Below are 22,352 nucleotides of genomic sequence, written 5' to 3'. Positions count from 1 at the left end.
GTGACAACCGTCATAAACATCCCATCATCTGTTCACGCGCCGGCGAGTGGTCAACTTGTCCTTTTTTCATGATTATCCACACCAACAGAAGATATTTTCTACCAAACTCCAAAATTCAAAAACCCCCCAAAATTTACCTTAAGTCCAAAATTTTACCCGCATAAAAACTTCACGCGGAAGAAACACTGGACTAGGGGAATTATAGAGGCAGGGTACCAAAAAGACCCAAATACCCTTAAGTACTACCCGCGGGTCGGAAAGGAACCCCTCATATACCACCCGCGGGACATATGGATCACCCGCTTAACCGTCTAAAGGAGAAACACCCACATGACGCATGCGAAAGCATCCTGGAGCCCTCAGAAGTCATCCGCAGGATGGAGTATCCGTCCGCACAAGATGACCGGGAGGCAATACCTCAGGACAACTGCCATTTACTAATTACTTTCTAGAAGGTTTCCCAAGATGCTTTCTTGGGCAATACGTGACTCGTCAGCCAATGAATGAAGGACATTTGGCCAGGTTGTTATAACCGTGCACATGGTCAGGGTTTTATCCGTCCTATCATAAGATGACACGTGTCCAGGTTGTTATACCCATGCACATGGGACGTATAGCTCAACCTATCACAAAGGGACATGCGTCCAGACGGTTATTGAGATCTTCTAGAAAGGGACAGCTGGCCCAATCACCTTCCCACATCCTTCGGCTATAAATACCTTGTCAAACTGCATGAGGTATCCATTCACTCACAATCAGTGGCGAAGCTTGGACTGAAGCACCGGAGGGGGGGGGGGGTGAGCTCAAAATGTATATAAAATTTCACAAACGAGGGGGCCGGGCTCAAATTTTCGGCCAAAAAAGTCTAAACTTACAGTACGTATAAAAAATTTCGACCGAAAACGGGTAAATTTACACTACTGCGTAAAAAAACAGGGGGGGCCGGGGCCACGCCGGGCCCCAACTATACTTCGCCCATGCTAACAGTCACTCCTACTATACTTACTCTGTAAACTTTAGTACTTTCTCTCTTAAGAACTGTACTGATTCTCACGCCAGAGGGTGGTTACGGGAAGACTCCCCCTCTTGTCCTTCCCGTGACGAGACTCACGGTGTCTGTTTTGCAGGTTCCGGTCACTGGACTTTGGGAAGTTGTACTCATATTGTGTTGGTTGTTATCATATCCTACCCTGTGGACTCATTGGATTCAGGACCCGTATAGGAGACCGGATCCGTGTTTCTTCAACGACGGCAAACAAATTCGTATGTAACTGTGCAGTCAACGACTTTGATTCAGATAGTATGAGGTGATGTTACGGTGCAAGATAGAACCCATAGATTCTATCGTAAACGAAGCCATAGAGTATGCTAGTTATTGGTATGTTTTTTCTGGCCATTTTCACATTAGTTTGTTAATCATACAAGCAAGATATTAATGTGTGATCATTATTGATGCATTGAAGTGTTTAACCCAATGTATAGTGTGTGTGTTTTTAAAAAAGATAGAAAATTGGTGTTGAAATTAGGTAAGTAAATGTGGAAGCCCCACTTTATTCAAACGAACCCTCACCTCATGTTTTCTCCCTAATTCTCAAATACACCAACAGTGTTTTGTTGGTGGTCCCACTAAACAGACAAAATAAACCTAACAAAATACTAAAAACACACACACAACTTTTTGTTATTTTTTATTCAAACCAGTTATTATTTATATTTCTTCTCTCAGGTGTAAACTCATTTACGAACGATATAGCATCTTAATTATATATATATACAACGTAACCTCTTTTTTCCTGTTTGCGAAATTACTATAATACCCCTAATGTTGTTATCACTTATCACTTTATTAGTAATCTAACTAGTCATTAGGTTGTTGGATTTAACTACCTACTTCCACCAAAAACAGAATAGACATATCTTTGACAATTTTAACTTTTTTTAGAGTACATGGGGCGATCATCAGGAGCTTTTATACGGAATCGGAGCTTAAGTACTCCATCTCATCACCAGGGACATATTCGGGCAAATGATCGTTAATTTTATGGACGACCTCATTTGTTGGTTCAAGTACTGCCCTCTCTTGAAAGTAAAAAAGGGTCTTGACAATTTTTAAGTACGCCGGGATAGATGTGATCAAGGTATTTTATGTTAATTGATTGTGTAGAATGACATGACATGTAACTAAGGTACCTTAGTGGAGCACCCTTCAACCCTTAGTAGTTATAACATGAGTACATGACCAGTATATCTTGATTCAATTTTTTTTTTTAATAATTATTACATACTTAGTTAACAACGTTTAATCCCATACCCTTTTATGAAACTATCAAATAACTAAACATCAGTTTAACATTTGTTAATATCAACTTAATTCAAAACTCTATAGAAGTACAAAGGGCCGTCTTGTGGGTAAGCTAAATGAGACAATGACTTTAGGTTTCCAGATTTATAGGGCATCCAGCTTAAATAAGAGTTATGTATTATAATATTTTAAAGTGAAGTTCTTTTAGAATTAGTAATTCAATGATGAGCCACAAGCTAAGGATAATTGTTTCATATCCATTAGCACGGCATATCATTTCACATTCTATAATTGTTGTATATTCTCTAGCGCTATACGCATAAAGAAAAGAAAATAAAAAGGCCTTAACATTTTAGTTAGTTTTAGGCCCCCGAAGATATTGAGCCGGCCCTGAATGTACACTACACATGATATAAGTGGTATAACTGAGTCTTGACGGGTTGGTCTGGTCGTGTAATGGGTCCAAACTGGGTTGAAATTTGAAGAGCCTTAAGACAGAGATTGATTGAATGTATTTGTTTGTGACGGGGTGTAGCTTTAATAAAATAGGTTAAATGAGTTGGGTCATCTATAAGCTTAAAAAATTGATTACGTACTTTATTTTCCTTCATTCGAGACAGTAAGAAAAAAACTCAAAATTTTATATTATAAACTTAGGACAACACATATAATTGTTTTGAATATATATTGCATGGTATAGCATGAAACAAACAATGTTTCCTTTTCATTCTTTTGCATCATACTGTCATACCAAACACTTTAGTTTTCCTCAAGTGTGAAAAAAACACCACTACATTTGAAAAAATCAAAAGACACCAATTGGCAAATGCTTAATCAAAAAACACTCACTCATCTTTCAATATTTTTTAGGGTGCAAAATCTTGTGACGCCTACGAGGGTCTCTCGTTTTACATATATCTTCTCGTAGCCCAACCACCACCATCCCCATGCTTCCCACGTGCGCCCATCTTCTCGACTGTGATCTTCCACTTTAACGGTCATCTTCTACTATATTTATGAACTTTTACTCTTACTTTCCCTTTAATCTGTTTCATCAAACCAACAACCACATTCATCGTGAGAACCCATTATAAAAAAAAACTCAACTAAGCTTGTAAACGAACCGAACATTCAGTAAATAGTTCATGAATTGTTCGGCAACAAGTTCGTTTATGTTCATTAGGTTACAAAAAGCGTTCAGGAAATTCACAAACCCTAATAAGCGAATGTACATGAACAAAAAATCGTTAATTTAGATATGCTTAAGTTCATTCGTTAATATATTCATTAAAACTTTTTTTTGACCCCCACAACTTGGTATAGTTTCAATGACTTTCTAGGCCCAACATACTGTTCTTTACATTACTTTTAATTAGTTTTAGCTCAATTATATTTGTGCATCTACATTTACGCATGTTCGTTTATAATCGTGAAATGTTCGTTTATATTGCTAACAAATGAACATGAGCATGTTCATTTTCATAATTAACGAACACGAATAAGAAACCCCCTTTAACTGTTCGTGTCCGATCGTTTATTCGGTTAATGCTAGACGAATGATCATGAACATGCTCCGTTTGTTTGTGTTCGGTTTGTTTACAAGCCTAAAACCTACCAATACCCTTAAAAGGTTAACTTGGATACAAGTGTTTAGAAATCATTACTTTTATTTCATTAAAGTTAAACCACTCAAAAAACTCTTGATATAAAATCTCTTCTTCTTTCATTGATATGTCATATAACACCTCATCTTGATCCTTGATGGTTCCATCCCAACCCTCCGGCCTCACTTTGGCAAAGTTGCAGCATGAAATTCCCTATCATGCCAATAAAAAAAAATCTACAAAACAATAATAAATATAAGTATTCTTATAAGAAAACAAACATTATAAAAAATTTAACAACTTACTCAGGGAAATTATCAAGCAACTGTTCAAGCTAATCATCTAAAGGGTATCCAAGTTTTTTCTCCATTTTCTCATAATCCTGTAATCTTTTGCAAGCTTTTCAACTGTATAAACTTGAGGATTCTCCTTATAAAGTCTACACATTTAAGCCTTTTCTGACTCTTTAAGATACGCTACTCGTGCACCATGCTCGATCACCTGTTTCATCAACACTTTAATCTCACGCATCCTATCTTTCCATTTACTTGCAAACTCGCCATCTTTACGTGAAGCTGCAGCTGCTAACTTTCTTAAGTTTGCTAAATCATCCTCGTGAGATGGGCCTGGTGCTGCCTCCAGTACCATAAACACACCGCTAGTAATGCTAGCTGCCATCAGTGTTGCTTACTTTTTGGTACACAAACCTCACCGTCAAAATGGTCTTCAGCTAGCCCGCTTGACCGTGTGGATTCAGAGCCCCAGTCGATACACCTTCGTTTCCCTCTTTTGTTGACAAAAACCGATTGTTGTAAAGGAAATTGAATGCTACCGTGTTTGGAGCAGTTTTCCTTGGGCTGTGGAGTTTATTCATGGAGACGTGAAAAAAATGTCATTGTTGGAAGTAATTTCCAACTTAATAGGCCCTTCACGTTTAGGTGACCGGGTTGGACCTACTGGGTCCATGAGATTCATTAATAAGTAATGGGTTTATGGGGTTGCAATTAGTGTTTTATTATATTTGGTAATTTCTTGACTAGCAAGTTAGGATAGTCTATATAAACCGAGTTTTGGTTATGCATTATAGAAGATGTGAGATGTAACCGAGTTAGGCTTCATCTAGATGCAACCAAGTTAGGGTTCATCAAGAGTCAAACCGAGTTAGGGCTTGAGAGTTGTAATCAGTTTTTTGAGTAATATTTATAGATTAATATAAACGAGAGTTATTCGATAGCTTGTGTTTGATTATCGATCCGGGGTCATTTGATTCCTATTAAAAATACTATAACAAGTGTCTGGAAAAATACATGATCGGTTCAAAAGGATTAATTGTTAAAACTAAATATTTATATTTTTAAATGTCTCAGTCCTAAATTGGGATTTGGTGATAAAATAGAATTTTGGACGGATAATTGGTTGGAATTTGGGAGGTTATGCGAGGACTTTCCAAATCTTTATCGGTTAGCTGAAGAAAAGAAAGCCAAGGTTTTAACATGTATGATTTTATGGGCTAAAGGAGGCGTGGAATTTTGTTCGGAAAAAGGATAGATATTAGATGGAACCGAGTGGACTCGGAGGATCTGTGTGCCTTAGTAAATATTTTGGAAGGGGTTACTTGGAATCCAGATACGTTGTTTGGGTTTGGGGAAAAGATTTGCAACCACAATTATTAGGAAAGATATTGAAGTGGCTAAGGGGCCCTCTCCCCGTAAGTTTTGTATTAATTGGAATAGTTGGGTTCCTCGTTAGGTGAGAATTTTTACTTGGAGAGCAAGGGAAAGAAAGATACCGACGCTCGTGGCATGTATTTTCCATCGGTTTAAAATGAAGATTTGGACCATCTGTTGGTTTTATGCAGCTCTGGTAGATCGTCTTGGTGGTCTGTTGGATCGTGGTGTCGGTCACCGAGTGTTGTAACAGTTTCAACAGATAAAGAAATATTAAAGGAATCAGAAATGGGAAAATACTCGGATTCTAGGAAGAATATTCTAATGTGGTGGTAAATGCTACATTATGGAGAATTTGGCTTGCAAGGAATGACAAAAGATTCAACAATGCTTCAATCCCCCATTCGCAAGTGTTTTGGCAAGATTAAGGAGTTGGCCCATTTTTGGCTAATTAACAAATCTAAGTTTAATCTCCTTACCAGGGAGAAATTGTGCCTCTTCGATATAGGCGAATAAGGAGACTTCTCTAAGCACGTTTTGAAGTTAGCCTTGAGGGGTTGGAAACGAGTCAATAATAAAATGCAAAGGGGTTCCTAGAGTTGACAGGCTTGGCTACGTCGCCATTTAAATTTAAAATCATGTTCTTATCGAAGTTGGGTTTCTCTGGTTATGATCACACGGCAGTCAGGTTATTCTAAAGGTTTTTTCTGAAATTGTTCTAAAGCGGTGTGTTATTTGCTTTGGAGTCACATTTATTTCATTAATATGGATTTGGGGTCTCATTCTTTCATGAGTCCAGTTTCCACAAGGAGAAGCTTTAGCTTAGTTTTGTTAGGAGTTTTCTATTTCCTTGTCTGTTTTGTAACTTACTGGCGATTGTTTGTCTCTTTATTGGTCTTGTTGTACTCATTGGAGACGCTAGCACCTTTTGGTTCTGTTGATTTCATTTGGCATTTCAAAATAAAAAAGAAAAAAAGAAAAAAAGTTTTATTGTGTTTATAGTTAAATTGACTTACGGTATTTGGATTAGAAAGAAACTAAATTGGTAAGGTTTTTAAGCTGTCAAGTGTATGAGGAAAGCCTTAACATGTTACATTTTTGATTGACATCATATCCGTGGTTTGTTCATTGAGTGCCTACGATCATATTTGGTGAACTCGTCCAGGATAGAGATTCGTGGAGACGTAGGATTAAGGTTAGTGACTTTCTAGGGGAAGGTACCTAGTTAGCTTAGCTTTGTATTTAGGGTCTAGTTTGGCTAGCTTGACCCCTTGTTGTTTATTTATATTTTTTGTTTGATGCTGTCTTTTGATTCTTATGCCCAAAATCTTATTGGTTACAGATTCCTTGCTATTTTTGGTAGTTTCCTATTCTATGTATTGCTAAGTGTCTTTGCTATTCTATGTATTGCTAAGTGTCTTTGCTTGTAGGATGTATGTTTACTTTGTTTACCTGTATGTAGCTTTATGAGTCCGGGGTCTCTTTGGAAGCAGCCTCTCTATTCTCACAGATAGAGGAAAGACTTGCCTACATCCCACCCTCCCCTGACCCTACCGATAGCGTGCTATCCGGTGGGATATACAGGGCTTGATTGATTGATTGATATTACAATGGAGGGGGGGGGGGTACTAAAATGACACTTAACTCTCCAATCTTTATAAACCGTAAAACAATAGTATTTGAGATCATTGACTGCCTACGATCATATTTAGTGAAGTCATATTACAATGGGGGTAGTTGAAAAGATAGACAAAGAGGATATGGTGGTTGTAAAGTGAGGATACATATTTGATTGTCGTGGGTTTTGAACTTTGATTTATTCTTAGTATTTTAATTTTAATTTGTTTTGTTTTTTTAATTTTAAGGTTTTTTTTTTGGTAAAAGGGCATTGTCCTTGGTAAATAAAATTAAAAACTCAAAAGATGATTACAAACAAGTGCACCTCCTATAACAACTCGGATTTTTCATTTTTATATTTTGTATCCATTACCCGACCTGTTTATATGTTTGGGAAATTTTACCAATAAAATATCGCGTTTATCGAGTCATTATTATTATTTTAATATTATTGTTTAAATATTTATCTAATTATTAAAACTACTTTGATTTATATTCAATTTATACCCCAAACAATACTTTTAGCTTTTAATGTATCAATATCTAAACTTTAAGGACCAAACTTCAATTATGCTAAACTCTATTACCCAAACGATTTAATCCGTTTATCCAACCCATATTTATGATCCAAACCCGCAACTCGTATACCCATTTGATTTCTTGTGCCACAATTGTCGTAATAAACTTGGGAATTAATCTTTGAAATCTCTGTATTAGTTTATAGCGATCTCACCAACAGAAAGAATTAGGAAACTAGATCAATTTGATTCGTATTAGCATAATAACTTGAACCGTCTTAACTCATTTAGGGATTTACCATATTCACTATAATTCAATTAAAACTGCATATATCCTTATGTCATCGCAAATCAAAACCCGATAATCAGTTTTATTATCAGAGCCTGTTTGTACCAGTTCTAGCTCGCAATGGGCCGCCTGCGTTATCGATCAATTAATTATCTTTTAAACATCATTATAGGTAATTTGTTATATGTTTAGACTCGTCATGTTGAGTTGTGCAATAGCCCTATGATCAATTGGCCAATCACATAACAATTTGGCCGATTGATTGTTCTACGGTTCTTATGATAAACTGGGTCTGCGTCTTCGTGTTTAAGTCTTACCAGTTTCGTGTTATAACCAGTTACACTTGATGTGCTAAAAGTAGTCAAATAATTATTAACTAAATTATGCTAAACTAGACACTAAGTAATACTTTAGACTCCTTAAAACTCGACTAAACTATTGACTGGCAAGTGAACCAATCAACTCTAGTATAGCTGAGTAAGTCCGGATATCGAACCCACGAGACTCTTTAAATTACGTATATTAACTAACTAGACTCGACAAACCAACATGACTATTTATTTTATAATTATTAAAGGGGGGTTTTAAATTAATTAATATTAAACTAATAAAATAAAATAATTAATAAAATACATGTAATAAAACACAAGAGAAATAAGTTTAACCGATTCAGATGGTAATGAAAAACCACCTAGGCTGGAATCCCCAAAGTTTCAGTTATCAAATAGTTGGAAAATAATAGTTATGAAACTGAGATCGTAAAATAGACACTAGAAAGAAAACCCGAACATGACCCTAATCCTTCTCAAGAAGACACCTATGAGTTTCTAATAAGTTTTAAGACACACCAGTTTTATAAATTAAACTCCCTTACGGTTTTCTAATTAATTATGATAGAGTACTTGCATAGTGAAATCCTACCTTATAGTGCGAAAATCAAAGGTAATTCGATAAACTTAATTGACTAGCTAGGTAATATTAATTAATCAAACCTAGACGGACTCCTTACGAAGAAGTAAATCTAGTAATCTTAATCAACTATGATCTAACAATAACCTATCACCTTACAGCTTTCTAGGTTAGCAACACACTTTTATTCGTTTGACTAATAATATTATTCCTATGATCTTATTCGAATTCAATCGTAAACTAGTTAAGAACACACTGTAAATGACCTAACAAAATCCTATAATATGAAACAATCACCAAGGATTATGTGGAGTAATAAAACTAGAACAAGAAAAACCAAGTGCATATACGCATTAATAAAATAAAATCAAATAGTTTACTGAATCATAAAACCATATCGGAAAATAATAATCCAACTAAAATCAAAACAATAACAAAGGTTCATCATAAGCCTTGACAGTCTATAACGTTTAGCCTAGCATCTTAAAATGAAACAAAACACGAGTAGAAATCATGGTGAACATATGATAAAATTAGAAGCCGAAAGATAGAGATGATAAAACCCGTAATGTCTTCGATCTCTCTTGAATTAGCACTTCACCGGATGAATTCTAGCCTCTAAAAGCTCCAAAATACGCAATACTGACTTTAATTTTGACCTTAACAGCTTCTGGTTCGTCTTCTGTTTTTAGGGTTAAGTTTAATGATGTTTATATAGTGATTAAGGCTCAAAAACTCGTCCACAAGTCAGAATCTTGTAGAAAAAAGGGCTCGTGGCGTCACGCGACGAGACAAAGGAGCTTAGCCGGTTACGCGGCGACAAAATATATCCTCAACGCATCACGCGATGAGGTTCATTCTCTAGGTCGCGTGACGCGACCAAGTCCCTCTAGACCGGTTTTTTTCTGGTTCGACCGGTTCTTTTACCGGTTCATCTCGGTTCAACCCTGATTCGTCTCGGTTCTTCGTTTTAACACATTTTTGCGACTGTTTGTGTCACCCGAGACCAACAAAACTTCATTTAGTTAGTGATATATCAATTCTAAATGAAAATGAATCATAAATTATCAAATACGAAATAAAATTGTCATGGGAAAACATATATAAATAACTGTATATCAAATATCCTTGAAAAAGTCTAATGCAATGGAATCAGAATCGGAATATATAGTTTAAAAAACATATAGATTAATTTAAAGTTTAAGAAAGGCGCAATAACCGCGATCACCGATATTGTTGTCCACTTAAACCCATGTCTTGATCTTTACCGGGACAAATAAGATTCAACAATTATATTACTCAGTGGTTTACACAATTAAGGCCCGCTTATTTTCAGCTTTTACCAGACCAGACCACCCCAACTTGACTTAAACCTCAAAATTAGCAGATCTAAATTTTTTGTTGATCTCTATTTTTTTTCATGAATAGTTAAGACGATCATGGGTATTGTTTATCCACCTAAGCTTTAGCATCAAATTTTATCAAAGAAGCCATTAGATATGATTAAGGTAAATTAATTATCTACTGTTCCCCACAACATGACATACCTCCGTTATCAAGCAATACCTCGAACCCATCACCATAGGTGAGTATACACAAATTCATCTGTAGGGTTTACATGTGGTGTGTCCCTTGTGGTCCGTTTCTTAATGGTAATGAGACACGAGCAAGGGGACCCCACACGACTAACATCGTGGATGATCAAGTCAGTAGTGTATTTGTACTTTATGTACACAGTGATCATGTTTAATGACTTATGTGGCAGATAATTGTGGGTTTGCTCTTTTTTTAGCGTTTTAATATTCACAAATCCACTTAGGAATTGTGAATACCTAAATGATTAAATTTCATTTAGACCCATAGTCTCCGGACCCGAGGCATCTCATCAATACAAGATTTAAGATTATAAAACCATACGCCAATGAAATGTAAAACACTAAAGCTAAACAATTTAAGATTTATATCATCGGCTACTTGGCATATTCTAACGTTAAACCTAGCCAAGCATCATATGATAACGTATTCAAATTTAAAATTCATAATATTTTCACATTTCATACCAAAAATTGAGGCTTGAGCATGGCCCGACCATTCATTACTTTTTCCCGGACAAAACGCTTTACCCACAAAAGATTTCCGTTTACCCATTTTATCAAATTGCCCTTTCATATTCAAGGCTGAGCCTATCGACACATCACAAGTTAAATGTGTTTTATTTTATATTATCTCATATTATTAGTAGTTTGAAAAACCAATTTCCGATTTGATTCCCTATGAGTTCTAGTCTCAATAAGACTACTAATTCTTACTGTTCATATAGTATGATATGAATATACCACATCAATTCGAATAAGTATCACCATCTTCCACTTTCACGCAAAATACTATACTCAAGGGACATGTTTTCAAAACTTTTTCAATTTTTTTAATTATTTATTTATTTTTATTTTTTAAAGTAAATTTAAACTACGACACAAATATTCTATACTTAAATTTTGCATTGTCCTCAATGCAAGGATAAGGAAGACTTAAAATAAAAATATAATAAAATCGGACTACAAAAAACTAAAAAGCTAAAAATAAAAACAAAAATAAAATAAAAATTAATATGCTAGAAATTGGAAAAGACTTAGCTGGTAATATGCACATAAATTTTTATGCCGAAGTATTCTTTCCAATGTTGCCCTCCAACTCCAAACTTGCTTAGCAAATAGTACTCATTCTGTCACCCACGAACATAAGCGGCAAAAATAGAACTAACATATCTAATAATATATCTTATCAAATAAACCAATTTGATAGACATTATGCATTCAAAGTATTTCACCAACCGACAAATATATAAAACAAAACATGAATAATTAGCAGCAAATAAATAAACATAAAGTATACGGCTCCACTGCTACTCCATCCCCACACTTGTTTTTTTCATCAAACTCTTCCTTTGAGATCGTCTCTCTAGCTCACTCAATCTTTCTTCAACCTAACAAAACCTAAAAAACACAAAAACAAAGAAGAACTACAAAAACTACGTTAGCGACTCGATGACTTATACAAAACTCGAACAACTAGACCTTAAAACATGACTCAAAATACAAACTAAGTACAAGAAGAAATCACACCTGAATGATAACAGAAGGAATAACACACGAAAAAAAAATATGGGATCTAAGTTGTAGCCGCGCCGCGCGACCAGGGCTGATGACTTGGCCGCGCGTGGCGGCGTGCTTTTTCTGTCATTATCGTCGCCGCGCTGTGCGGCTACGTCTCCACGCCTCATTGCGCGGCGCGACGAGGCATATTTTCTAGAAAGTTTCGAGTTTTGGAAGCCTTAATGCCTTAGAAAAAATTTCAAAAAATCACGAAGCGTTCCTAACCCCTTTTTATATTATTTTATGTGCAAAGCTTACATGGAACTCCGTTTTCTCTAAAATTCCTCTCTCCATGATGCTAGTGATTCCTTGAACCGACTCAACAACACAAAACAAAACTAAGAAAAACCATTGTTAGTGACTCAAAGAAAATTAAAAGAAAACAAAAATAAAAATAAAATAAAATATACAAACTCTACACTTGAGTTTTCACTCAAGACCGCATGCTATATGAATTACGTGGCGGTCGAGCTTCCTTCACCTCGGTAGAACTCCAGTGCCCTCAAAGATACCAAATCACGATCCGACCATTCATCAAACTTGCTCTACTTCCTAACTCCACGAACCTTCTCAAACTTTCGCATACCACCACTATTTTTTCCTATATCACACTTCACCATCACTCGAGAACGCGAAACCTCTCGCTCCTTCCCCACACTAACTCTGACTGAACGAGAATCATCAAGACATGGATCCATGCCCGAAATGAATGATTCTTTCGAGTAAACTGGATGACTTGGATCAATGAGACCGTCTTGACCGCTCAGATGTCTCATGGATTTAGCCATATAAGTGTGTAAGGCCCCGAACCCGGTAGCCCTACTAAAGCGTCGGATTTACTCAAAAACACAGTTCTTACAACCAGAGTTAATTAAAACTTTCGTGGAAACGTTAACTTAAATCATTCGTTACAAAACATTAGATCTTTTCTTTGATACCATAACACAAAACATCTCATTTAAAACATCATTTATTTCGTCTTCAGATGCCAGCCGTTTAATCAATGCCATGTGCCATCCTCATGCTAGCTCTTTGGTTAGATCACTTGCGTGCATACTAAAAGTCAGTTACGCTGAGTGAGTTCTAGTTAATCAGGCAACTTATCATACAACCACTACATGCATTATATACGTATCCGAGGACACATAATCCACTATCTGACCTGCTCACCTTACCACTTAACCTCTTAAAAACCCCTACAGCTTAGCCACCTTCATAACAAATTACGTTATGCCACTTTGCCACTTTAATAACGAATAACGCTATGCCACTTGGCCACTTTAATAACGAAGTCACGCATATGCTTAGCCTACCATGTGCTATCGTCATGCCACTAACACCCTTACTAGACCCCTGTTACTTCTATCACGCCCTACCTCTACTTGTCTACAACACACTATATATCATTACATCATTTACATAATAATCAAGTTGCACTACTACATTTACACACTAATAACCACTTGGGGATCATTCCCGAATGACGGTACGCGCAATATCCGAAGATCGTTCGCACACTGACTAACGATACCTTCCCTGTCTACACGTGCAATATCCGATGATCGTTCACGCACCAACAGACATCCATTCATAACATATATAAATATATCACATCAAACATTATATCATACACTTACCACTTAAGTTAAGTGTATTCACACTTCACATCGAGTAAGCACACAGCCCCGAAAACATAACAAGGAAAGGGGATAGAAACTCACCTGAATGCGGTTACGCTCACAATTAATGGTTACTCCTTTCTTGAGATGTGCACGGCTAACTGTATAGCAATTACATGTATCGATTAACTATCACTACCCATATCCCGTTTTAAGTCTAATTATAACGCACAACGAACGGGGGTCCGGGGGCAGCGGGGTCTAGGGGCGGCAGCCCCTAGCAGGGTCCAAGGGGCAGAGCCCCTGGCTGGGGTCGAGCTGCCAGGTCAGGAAAAAAATTTATTTCTATTAACTGTCTTAACACATTTTCCATTAAGATTTTAAATTATTATTTTATTCACCGTCATATTTTCTATAATGAATTAAGGCTAATTTGTTATCAGATCACAATCTAATTCGTTATCAGATCACAGTCTAATTCGTTATCTTTCCTTAGCTGGTTCGTTATACTAGTTCGTCACCTTTCATAACGAATTGGACCTTTATAACAAACTGGTCCTTTAACGAACTGAACCCTTAACGAACTGGGGTTCATTCGTTAGTTCTTCCTTAACGAACTACTTAGCGAACTGGAGCTTCTTCAATACTTATCCTTAACGAATGACTTAACGAATTGCCTTCTAGTTCGTTAAGTCACCGCTAACGAACTAGGGTTAGGTCAGAGTGTCAGAGAACATTCTCTGACATCCTTACCTCGTAAACCCAACTCCGGCGCCGCCTTTCCGGAGCCGTCTTCGCCGGAAAACCGGGATATCGCCGGAAAAACGATATCTCAGCCGTTTCACCATCGTTTTCACCGTTTTTTGTCCCGTTCGATCCAGATCTGAGCTAGGGTGATTCCTAATCTCATCTTAGGTTCGATTTATACCGGATTCCACCCGGATCTCGTGGCTTCATTGGTTTAACGGTGTCGGATCGTCGTTTCGTGACTAAATCTAACGGGTTTGGATATCTACAATATCATACTATCATTACCTCGGGTCGGGACCGATTCTTCTTCTTGGTTTCGGCTCAGAGAGAGAAAGTAGGATTAGAGAGAGCTAAGTATGTGTTTTGGTGGTGTATTGAATATGTGTGAAAATGAATGAAAAATGAGAATTTAAGGTTTATATAATTATGGATCATGGGCTTAAGCCCATGGTCTCTTCCTTCTTTCCCAAGTTCATAACCCATATCCATTACCCAACACTAGCCCGACCCATACTAGCTCCTGCTTATTTAATTATTTCCCGCTAACCCGAGTAATCTTCCTCACAGACAATAAATAATATAACAAATATTATTTTAGAAACTTCGGGATGTTACAAAGTGGAACTATCATCGCCGGCTCTAAGAGTGATCTTTCCTTCAAACACGGTAATGATTTCCCTAGCAGTACGTAAGAATGGATGCCCCAAAATTATAGGAACTCTCTCACCGGAGACTTAGGCAACCATTCGTGTCTACAATTGTAAGATTTGGCATTATTTGTACGAATGGATGACTTGATCTCTGGTATTTTAGTGGAAGAAACAGCTGATATTGTTTTTACCACTTGTTTCGGTTTAGAAATCGTGTTCGATTCTGAAACCGAAGCACTGTTTCTACCGCCTCTACGAAACATGTTAGGCTTGGTCTGATGAGGACTAAACCTACCAGATTTGTATCTATTCCAATCATCGTCAGAGGGATTATCCTGATTATACCTAAAATTTCGCCTATAGGTTTTACGAGGCATATTCCTCTGATAGAATCCATAGTAAGGAACATATGGACGATGTGGGCAATTTCTAGCAATATGACCGGGAGTGCCACAGTTAAAACAAGTTTGTCGTTTTATAAATAATTTATTTTGGTCAACTCCCTGTCTGGACTGATTGTGTGGACCAGTTTGATTTACCTGACATTTACTGTTTGACACGTAATTTGACTTGCCACCTTGTTTGTCATTAGAGCATCCCTCTTTGACAAACTTAGACAGTGAGTATTTATTAGATTTTTTCGATCTCTTAGACTTATTAAAAACCAAATTATCAGAATTCAAAGTCTTAACAGAATCAACCACACAAGTATCTTTGCTCTTAAAAATAAAGCCACACAAACAGTCGGAATAACAGAGTTCAAAATAGGTAAATTTAAAGGAACATCAGAATTAATGTCTTTATTGTTTGAAACACACGATTCATCATCCTTATCAGTCCATTCCTCATTGATTACTTTATCTGAACATGAGGCAAACACATTAGAATCATTCACTTCAGATTTGGACGCACCAGCCTTTACAGAGTCGACCGTTTCATTCTTAATAGGCTTACCATACTTCATGTCTTTTATTTTCCTCTTGCTCTTTGGTAAGAGGAAGACTAGTGTAGTTATTATTATATGGTGGGGGGTACTTGACTATATCCTATACCCTCACCTTCATTTTTTTTCCACCATAATTGATTTTCAATCATGGAATTAACTACCTTACTGGAACCATCAAACTTTCTAAAATCAAATTCAGCGCTTTTAATTTTTCAGTTAGATTTGATACTTCTAACTTAGAGGCTTCCAGTTCACCAGTTATTTCAACAAATTTTCTGTTTAGCATCTAGATGGTGATAACATTTTAAACTAAAATCATATTTTAGCTTCGAAAAATCCTTTTTCTGTGCCTCAATTTTATCTAGATAACCTTTTTCATTTTTCTTAAGTTTATGGTTTTCAGATTTTATCATTTCCATCTTTCTAAGAAAGTTACTATTGTGAAATTTATAAAGATCTACTTTATCTATAAAAGCTTGAGAGCATAATGGAGAACTTACCTCAGACGAGCTAGGAGAAGTAAATGCCATGAACGCGAACTGAAGTTTCTTAACTTGCTCCTCAGCAGCATTTTCTTCTTCATTGTCTTCAACATGAGCAAAGTTGGTTGTTTGACTATTTATGTTGAGAGCAGCCATCTGATCAGACCATAAGAACTGTTGAGCAACCAAACCCTTTCACCGTCATCTGAGCTACCCCCAACTTCTCCTCTAGAATTACCCACGGGAACCAGCGCCCTTTCCATATTTCCTTCGTTGGTTGGATTGGTGCATTCACGAGCAAAATGACCTGGCTCGTGACAGTTGTAACACCTCAGAGTGTCCTTGTTAAAACCCACCTTCTGATTATTTGGCGCATTCCAATTATTTCTTCCTGATCTCTTAGTGAATTTCTTTGCCCGAAACACTGCCATGGTGATTTTCCAAGAGATATCCATTTCTTCTACATCATCTGGACGAATTTGATCAAGCTCAGCAGCTACTACATGTTGAACCAAATCTCCCGCAAGGAAAGCATTGTAACAGTTCATGAATCCCGCCATTAAAGCGATGTTCTCTTGAGTTTCTTTTGAAATAGCGGGACTGACTGGAATTCTGACTGGGATAAACATTAGACGATTGAGTACAAACCACAAATATAGACCCAACTAAACACGCCCCCATGCTTTCCTTTACAAGAGAAGAAAGAAATCTGCAAGAAAAGACAAAATACTTGATAGCTGGACACGGGGACGTGCCCCAGTAGGCATGGGGCCATGGTCACCTTTCAGATAAGACAAAAGAAATATAACAAAGCACCAAAAACACGGGGCCGTTCCCCATGAAGCACACCCCTGTGGTCAGTTATCATGTACGATTTGACAGAGCATTAAATGAGAGTGGATAGATGGACACGGGGGCGTGCCTCAAGGAGCGTGGAGCCATTCCTGCTCTTCCAGACAACCTATAAATAGAGGATCATGTTGCACTCATTTGGTGTGCTTGAAGAAAACATCTATACAAGTTTCTCATATAAAACACCCACTTTACACTCATATTGAAGGTCTTGTGGAGATTTTGGAGGCTTGGAGGTTGTCATCATCATCATCATCATCATCCATCACCATTGAAGAAGGAAGATTCATCTACATTTGGTTAGATTGTTCTAGTTTGATCCTGTATTTGTTATATTCATCTCTTTTTATGTTCATAACCATGCTCATTATGGGCTAAACTCCATTTACCATCTAATTACTATGAGGAAGCTTTGTTTACTTGATAATTATATTAAATATGTGATTTAGTTTAGTAAAGTACATGATTATTTTGCAATTATCCTTTGATGAAAAATGTTTTATCACTTTAACTCAACAAATCAAGGTTGATGATTAACAATCATTCATTGTTCACTCAAGTTCTTGGAGACTAGAAATGGTAAAAAGAATACCTTGATAAATTATTCAAGATAAAACATGGATCCTTATATTGTACTTAGAAATGATGAGATATAAACGATGATCTATTTCGCTAGTTTTTGATAATTCTGAAATGACATTGTTAACACGATTGCTTAGGTTATCATGATAGTTAAAGAAATCATATGTTAAAGGAATGTGTAATTGTACCCTACTTAAATCAACCAAGAGGAGGTTGTGTGACTAAACTATAACCACCTGAAGTTGTTAGAATGGTACTTGAGAAATCAAAGTCAATCCTAATCTTTCTACTTTACTAAACAACTTGCCTACTTAAATTGACATTGTCGTGGTAGTATGAGATTAAGCAAGGGTGGACTTGAAATATGAATGCTACTTTATTTTATGTCATAGATGTTCACTTAAAAATGAGGGCCATTCTATCATATATTATTAGGGCAAGTTTATCACATATTCACATTAATAATCATCAAGGTCGAATGGAGTGGATTCTTGATCTTAGATGGTAACCTTCATATAATTGATTTACTCATTTAGAACTTCTCTTCTTGTCACATAAATATTAGATATAAGTATTTTAATTAAAGTTTGAAAATCAACCCCAAAATGAATAAAATCTCCGATTAAAGTAAAACGAAGATTTATTATTAGAAATATTTGTGTCCATGGATCGATAATTTATTCTTACCAATACTATTCTACATTAACGATAGGTATACTTGCTTATTTTGTTTGTGTTTAGTCTTAGTAGAAATCACTTATATAAGTTTAAAACACGATCTTGTGCGAAAGTTAGAATTCCATTCCAACCATTTTAAACACACAACACACAGCACATCAAGTTTTTGGCGCCGTTACAAAGGGAACGTGGTACATTTCTAAGATCGATCCAAGTTTTAATTAAATCATTTTTTAAAATTTTATAAATTTTTAAATTTTATTTTATTTTCTTTTTGCTAACCACTAGATTAAAATTTTTCTTAATTTAAGGCTAGCCTAGCAATTACTTTAGGTTAAATTTAACTAAACTTTACTTTAGTTTAATTTAAATAGTTTAATTTAGATTTAATCCCATGTATGTCCTCTACAATCGGACCTGAGCTTGTTTCTCCAATTTCTGAACCGGAACGACTTTTTTGCCGAAGAATACACAAACGGACTGTAGAACCGCCGAAACAATCAAGGATGAATCAGTAGACGCCACGAGATTGGAAGAAAATCAAACCAAAGAATTGATGGAAGGACAAAACAATGGTCCGAACATGAGCCAATATGCCAAGCTAACCCCCCAAAGGCCACGAAAATGGAGTGGCTTTCATCGAAATCACCGAACATTTCAAAATCAAATCAAGAACCATTCATATGGTGGAAAATTTAGTTCAATCTTATGGTCTCCTTGACGAAGACACTCTTTCTCATATATCTCGATTCTTACGAATATGCGGAACCTTTAAAATTCATTATTGTTCAGAAGATCATATCAAACTCAAACTCTTTCCTTTCTCTCTAAGGGGACAGACAAGCCTTAGAATGGATAGAATCTCTTCATTCTAGTTGCATCACCAACTAGGACCGGATGGTTGAACAGTTTCTCCTCAAATACTTTCGCCTGATAAAACTGCCAAATACCGAGCCAGCATTACCGGATTCCGGACCGATGATGATGAGTCGTTACACGCAGCATGGGAGAGATACAAAAGTCTTCTGAGAAGATGCCCACATAATGGACTGAGCGTATGGTTACAAGTACAAACTTTCTTCGACGCACATTCCAATCAAAACAAACAGGCCATTGACTAAGTCGCCGGTGGAGACCTGGGATCCAAATCACCTAACGAAGCATTTGAAATCATCGAGAAGGCAGAAAAGAAGGGTTTCTCTTATAACCCACCAAGATCTACACCAAAACCTAAAGGAATACAGCACGTCGATTCCAACACTCTTGTCACCGCACAACTTGAAGCACTCTCTAAAAAGTTCGAACAACTTCCCGAACTAACAAAAACCAAGATTACATGTGAAACCTGTGGAGGAACTCATAAGACGAGTGACTGCAAACAAGTCCTTATGGCCATGGAAGAAGTTGACTTCATCACCCGTAAAAACAACGCTTTCAGCAATAACTACAATCCAGGATGGAGAAACTAGCCGAATTTTTGTTGAAAGGACGGAGGTAATACTCAAACTCTACCTGGATTCGAAAAGAGGCCGATGAATCAATCTTTCCAACCTAAACCTAAATTTCATGAACAAAGTTCCAGTAGCAATCAAAATCCGAACATGAATCTGACCTAAAAAGCCAACAAGCATCATTGCAGAATCTAGAAACTCAGATCGGACAGATTACCCGACAATTTTCTGAAAGACCACCTGGCGCTCTTCCAAGTAACACAATACCAAACCCAAATGTATCAGCCAACGTTGTTACATTGAGAAGTGGCACAACCACTGTTGCCTTACCAACTTCATAACAAGTTATGGAGAAGGAAGTCCCTGATAAAATGCAGAAGAGACTGATGCCAACAGGCACCGTACAACCTAAGGAACCGGTCCAAACTTATGTTCCAACTTTTCAATACCCTGGATGGCTGAAAAAGGAGATATTGGAAGCTTAATACGGGAAGTTTTTAGAACTCTTCAAACAACTTCATATTAACATCCCTTTCGTCGAAGCCATTGCTCAGATGCCGAAGTATGCAAAGTTTCTCAAAGAAGTGCTGACCAACAAAAGAAAGCTGGAGGAGCTCTCGCAAGTCACCTTGAGTGAAGAATGCTTAGCTATCCTCCAAAACAAGATGCAGCCAAAAATGACAGATCCATGGAGCTTTACTATCCCTTGTCTCATAGAAAATTTGTCTGTTAGAAATGTCCTGGATGACCTAGGAGCTTGTATTAATTTAAAGCCTTATGCAGTTTTTGCAAAACTAGGAATAGGAGAACCAAAGTCCACCCGCATGAGCATTCAGTTAGCTAACCGATCCGTTAAATATCCTCGGGGCATTGTTGAAAACATGCTTGTCAAAATTTACAAGTTTGGTTTCCTAGTAGATTTTGTAATTTTAGACATGAAGGAAGACAAAAGTGTACCTCTGATTTTAGGAAGACCACCCTTTTTAGCCACTGCAAAGGCCATTATTTATGTTTGCACAGGCAAACTCACTCTCAGGGTCAATGACGAGGCAATCACTTTTGACATAGGAAATCTATGCAACATCCGCAACATCACGATGACACATTATACTGTGTTGACATCATTGGTTCTATCGTGAGTTGCTATGTCTGAGATTCCTCCGTCACTAACACACTAAGAACACAAGTCTTAACTTAAACTGTCACCAAACCCAATTTAGAAAACGATGCTAACAACAACAATCAAGAAACATCAGAAGTAGTATGTGAGATTACCGAATGTAATGAACAATCTAAACCATCAACCGAAGAACCACCCGCCTTAGAGTTAAAAGAACGCCCAAACCATGTCGAATATGCCTTTCTAGACAAAGACTCTCAACTCAAAGAAGAGAAAGACGAACTTCTTAAGATTCTTAAAAACCATAAGATGGGTATCGCATGGAAGATCATGGACATCAAGGGCATCCGTCCCTCCTTTTGTACTCATAAAATCCTCATGGAGGAAGAATACAAACCCGTAGTCCAACATCAAATACGTCTTAATCCCAACATGAAAGATGTGGTGAAGAAAGAAGTAATCAAACTCCTTGATGCCGGATTAGTATACACAATCTCATATTCACCTTGGGTTAGTCCAATTCAATTAGTACCCAAGAAAGGAGGAATGACAGTAGTAATAAATGAGAAGGATAAGCTAATACCGATGAGGACCATCATAAGCTGGCGAGTTTGCATTGACTATCAGAAGCTTAATGACGCCACAAGAAAAGATCATTTTCCACTTCCTTTTACCGATCAAATGCTTGAACGTTTATCTTGAAAAATGTTCTACTGTTTTCTTGATGGATTCTCTAGATACTTTCAAATTCCCGTTGCTCATGAAGATCAGTAGAAAATCACCTTTACATGTCCGTATGGCACTTTCGCCTATCGAAAAATGCCATTTGGACTATGTAATGCTCCGGCCACCTTCCAACGTTGCATGGTGGCCATATTTCTTGAAATGATCGAACACTCTATGAAAGTTTTCATGGATGACTTCTCAGTCTTTGGAGATTCCTTCGATCATTGCCTAAAAACCTAGAAAAAATGTTGGCTAGGTGTGAAGAAGTAAACTTAGTACTCAACTTGGAAAATTGCCACTTTATGGTCAAAGAAGGCATTGTTCTCGGTCATAAGATATCCTAAGCAGAACTAGAAGTTGATAGAGCAAAAATCGAAACCATATCCAAACTTCCGCCACCAACTTCAGTCAAAGCCATTAGAAGTTTTTTATGTCACG

General features: G+C 36.9%; 1 pseudogene; it reads right to left on the bottom strand.

The window, feature by feature from the left end:
* Window positions 1–3,158: 3,158 nt before the first annotated feature.
* Window positions 3,159–4,780, bottom strand: LOC143565357 (protein GAMETE CELL DEFECTIVE 1, mitochondrial-like; annotated as a pseudogene).
* Between the last annotated feature and the right edge of the window lie 17,572 nt (window positions 4,781–22,352).

Source organism: Bidens hawaiensis, unplaced genomic scaffold (genome assembly GCF_021521415.1).
Source record: "Bidens hawaiensis isolate Kalapana, Puna unplaced genomic scaffold, B.hawaiensis_p1.1 tig00022323_1, whole genome shotgun sequence".
Lineage (NCBI taxonomy): Eukaryota > Viridiplantae > Streptophyta > Magnoliopsida > Asterales > Asteraceae > Bidens > Bidens hawaiensis.
Note: the sequence above shows the minus strand (reverse complement) of the source record. Positions and strands in the feature narration are given on the sequence as shown.